A 4,464-nucleotide genomic window follows, 5' to 3' on the forward strand; every position below is an offset into this window, starting at 1 on the left:
CAGGTAGACTGGAATCCCTTCTTTTTCAGGAAACACTGGTCTGTTTTGGGATTTATCTACTTCCTTAAAGCTTCAGTTTGGTTGAGTGGCATTTAGCATCAGTGACTCCATTCTAGTTTGGCCTGGTCTGTTGTGGCCTAGTGCAGGAGCCCAATCCGGAACAATGGCCTGCCATAATTTGTTTAATAACTCTCCCCTTGGCCTCTGCCAGGAGCTACGGCCGGAAGATGGCGGCGGCCGCAGAATTGTCGCTGCTGGAGGAGTCCCTGGGACTGAGTAAGGGGAATAAATACAGTGCTCAGGGCAAGCGACAGATTCCAGTTCTTCAGACAAACAATGGTCCAAGTCTAACAGGATTGACTACTATAGCAGCTCATCTAGTCAAGCAAGCCAACAAAAAATATTTGCTGGGGAGTACTCCAGAAGAAAAAGCAATCGTTCAGCAATGGTTAGAGTACAGGGTCACTCAGATAGATGGACATGCCAGTAAAAATGATATCCACACACTGTTGAAGGATCTTAATTCATATCTTGAAGATAAAGTCTACCTTACAGGGTATAACTTTACCTTAGCAGATATCCTATTGTACTATGGACTTCATTGCTTTATAGTTGACCTGACAGTTCAAGAAAAGGAGAAATACCTTAATGTGTCTCGCTGGTTTTGTCACATTCAGCATTATCCAGGCATCAGGCAACATCTGTCTAGTGTTGTCTTCATCAAGAACAGACTATATACTAATTCCCACTAGAAGCTGTCCATGCCATACAGAAGATCTATTAAAAATGTTTTAAATGGAAAATGTACTCTGGGCCACAGGACTAATGTAAATTAATATACAGTCATTCATTATTTGTTGAAGTGGATAGAATTTTTGAAGTGTAAACTTGTGTCTGAATGTTTTGTTCTTTAGTTGAAGTTTTGCAATTTTTATGTCAAAATTCAATTGCTCTTAAACAAGTTGAGATCAAGTTATAAATTAACCTTGTTTTTAATAGATGACATTTATTTCAATAAAAGTTGCAAATCAGGGGCTTAATCTGAAAAAAAATTGGTGGTCCTTTCAATGGTTGACATATTTGGCTATTTATTAATCTCTCTTTCATATTCTAAAATTCATTTTCCCCTTATGGATATTTATGGTAGTTTGTTAAGAACTGTGATAAATTGTGCCAAGGAAACAGGGAAGACAGATGGATTTGTTTTAAGTATTTATGTGAGCTAGTAAATGTGGTTGAAAAAATAAAAAATAACTCTCCCCTTTTGGTCAGGTTCTCACCTAGGTGAGAGTGTGACCAAAACACAGGGCATTAGTAGTACTCTCAGTCACCATCATTTTGGGTTTCTGGTCTCATTGTAACCCCAAAGGTTCTTGTCTTAGCCACACCAAAGAATTGGTGTAGCGGCAGCCCGCGGTGAGAGAGACACGGATCGGACCAAGAGAAAAAAGCTGTAGGCTTTATTGAGCAGAGTGACAGTACAAAGTTTCCACAGCGTGGAAGGGGTCCTCAGCAGGTAGCCAGTGTTAAATTTTTTGACCACCTTTTAAATGCTTTAAGGTGTCAAAGATGTTACCAGAGTGAGAAACAAAGACAATTAACATGTCTCAGATCTTGAGGAAAACCAGAACTGCAACTTAAGTTTTATCTACTTTATGACCTTGCAGCGGCAGGACAAAGGAGACAGGATCTCACAGGATTTTACAAACTGTTTAAAGGAATCGGAATTGGGAGCACAGATAAGGTCCACTGGTGACAGAAAAACAGGCTTTTGACATTCCTTTTAGTTTCAGGGAGCGGGAAGGGAGAGAGGACACAGGGAAGCTTACAGTGAAATTTTCGCTGTTTGTAGCTTTCCTGGGGAAGAAAACACAGGCACAAATTCTGATGTTAGGAATATTTTAAGCACATGTCTTCAATAATATTCATCCAGGACCGAAGTAAGTCCTGTGGCAGAAAATGAGTGAGTTTCACAGCTTTCTGAGCCCCTACTCGACCTGGGAAGCCCAGCTGGAACCTCCTCTCATCAACACGTCATTTCAGTAAAGTCAAGAAAACTTTATTCCATTACTGTTACCAGGGGCAGGTATCCAGTTACCCTGCGTCCACATGTCTCTGCAGCAACTTCAGTTCTTGCCTCCTTAGGAGAAAGAATTCGACTGAGGGACATAAAGTGGAAGAAGAGACCAAGGCTAGTTTTAGAGGAGGAGTGTAAGTTTGTTTTTAAAAGGCTTTATAACAGGAAAGGAAGGAAAATTCGCTTGGAAGAGACCCAAGTGGGCATCTGAAGGTCAAAGACAGCATTTAACCTTGATCCTAGGACTTTATAGGCTCACCTCTTTCCCATGATTCTTTCCTTAGGGTGGGCTGCCCGCATGCACCGTGCCCTCCTTACCCTTGGGAACTGAGCACTTGCTGTCTGTTTAGAAAGCTGTACACATACCCATCTGAGGCTTTCCTCTCTTTGCTGGTAGAGTGTCCCCAGAAGGTCATACTTTGCCGTTTTATCTCTTAAGCACATGCCCAGGAAGTTTCTTCTCCCTGTCATCTGCATTCAATTAACACTTCAATGTTAACAGCTGTGGATCATCAGGAGATTGTCTCTCCCTGGTGCCCACGTGCCAGCTGCCCAATTAAAAAACCTGCTTGTAACAGAAGTTGAATGGAGCTCACATCTACAGATATTTAGGTCTGAGTCTTCTGGGCAGTTGTCCTCATCTTGGTTCAAGTAAACTCTAAAATTCTATTTTGTGCCTCAGCTTCTTCCTTTAGGTCAACAATATGAACATACTTTAATATGGTACCTTTGTTTCTGATGAGCTACTTCAGTTGTACAATCAAATGTAAGGAAGTGTCAATGAAAAGAGTCAAACTTGGTAAAATATTTGAAGAGATTTATTCTGAGCCAAATATGAGTGACTATGGTTAGGACACAGCCCTTAGGAGGTCCTGAGAACATGTACCAAGGTAGTCAGGGTGCAGCTTGGTATTATACATTTTAGGGAGACATGATACTTCAATCACAAATATTTAAGAAATACATTGGTTTGATCTAGAAAGGTGGGATGACTCGAAATGGGGGGCCTCCAGCTTACAGGTAGATTTAAAATTTTTCTGGTTGACCACTGGTTGAGTTTATCTAGAGACCTGGGATCAATAGAAAGGAATGTCTGGGTTAAGATAAAGGATTGTGGAGACCCAAGTTCTTATCTGCAGAGGAAGTCTTCAGGCAATAGGCTTCAGAGAGAATAGGTTTTAAAATGTTTCTTATCAGACTTCAAGTCTGTGTTGAGGTTAATGTCGAAGAGGTATAATGAGCCATGTCCGACCCTCACTTCCCGTCTTGGCCTGAAACGGTCTCTCAGATTAAACTTTAAAGAGCCTTGGCTGAGGAGGAAGTCCCTTTAGAAGGTTGGAGAGCTTTAGAATTTTATTTTTGGTTTACAGGAGTGTATTTTGCTTTTGATATTAACTGTATTTCAAGTCTAACATGTTTTACATGTTTTCCTAGGAGCATTAAATACTATTTTTGGATTTTATTACACAAATAAGGCACAGATCCCATTTTATCATTACCTTCATTACTACCTATATTGACATAATTTCAACTGAATTTGGAAACATTCCAGAGTTTGGGCTTCCAATAATCCTTTGGCATCCCCTAAAGGTAAATTACATTTTTCCTCAAGACATAGCAATATCTAAAATTACTCATAGAATGTCTGCCACTTTTGTTTATCTAGTTTCATCAATTTCTCTAAAATTGACTTTGAATATCCCTTTAAACTCTTCTGTTTTAGAAAGCATCACAAGGCAACATTGAATGATTGTGGTCACAAAATCTGTTCATATTCTTCCTTTCTCTGAATATTTTTTGTAGTGACAAATATTTGTTTCTGTTGTATTACTGTTAAAACCAATGCTTGGAAACAAAATAAAGACAAAGATTCATTACAATAAGTGATCCAGTCACAATAAATCAATTTTCATTTGGACCTTTTTTTTTTCTGAGATGGAGTCTTGCTCTGTCACCCAGTCTCGAGCGCAGTGGTGTGATCTTGGCTGACTGCAACCTCCACCTCTGGGGTTCAAGCAATTCTCCTGCCTCAGCCTCCTGAGTAGCTGGGATTACAGGCGCCTGCCATCACACCCAGCTAATTTTTGTATTTTTAGTAGAGACCGGGTTTCACCATGTTGGCCAGGCTGGTCTTGAACTTCTGACCTCGTGATCTGCCTGCCTTGGCCTCCCAAAGTGCTGGGATTACAGGTGTGAGCCACTGTGCCTGGCCCTTTTTCATTTTTTAAAGTTATACTTTCAAAAATGTTCAGCCGTGAATTGAAATAGTCTCTAAAATGTGATTTTTTTTTACCTGGTCTAAGGTGACCAGATTTCTAGAGAATGAACCCAGGACAGAACCACACCACAAGAAAAAAAATATGATTAATAAGTTCACACGAATGTGT

At 40.1% G+C, this 4,464-nt stretch overlaps 1 pseudogene across 1 annotated transcript; it reads left to right on the forward strand.

The window, feature by feature from the left end:
• Nucleotides 1-205: 205 nt before the first annotated feature.
• Nucleotides 206-1,043, forward strand: LOC105501737 (annotated as a pseudogene). The gene has a single exon (XR_001000229.1). The product of XR_001000229.1 is annotated as a eukaryotic translation elongation factor 1 epsilon-1 pseudogene (transcript).
• Nucleotides 1,044-4,464: the final 3,421 nt, after the last annotated feature.

The sequence above is a fragment of the Colobus angolensis genome, unplaced genomic scaffold (assembly GCF_000951035.1).
Source record: "Colobus angolensis palliatus isolate OR3802 unplaced genomic scaffold, Cang.pa_1.0 Scaffold744, whole genome shotgun sequence".
In the NCBI taxonomy this organism is placed as follows: domain Eukaryota; kingdom Metazoa; phylum Chordata; class Mammalia; order Primates; family Cercopithecidae; genus Colobus; species Colobus angolensis.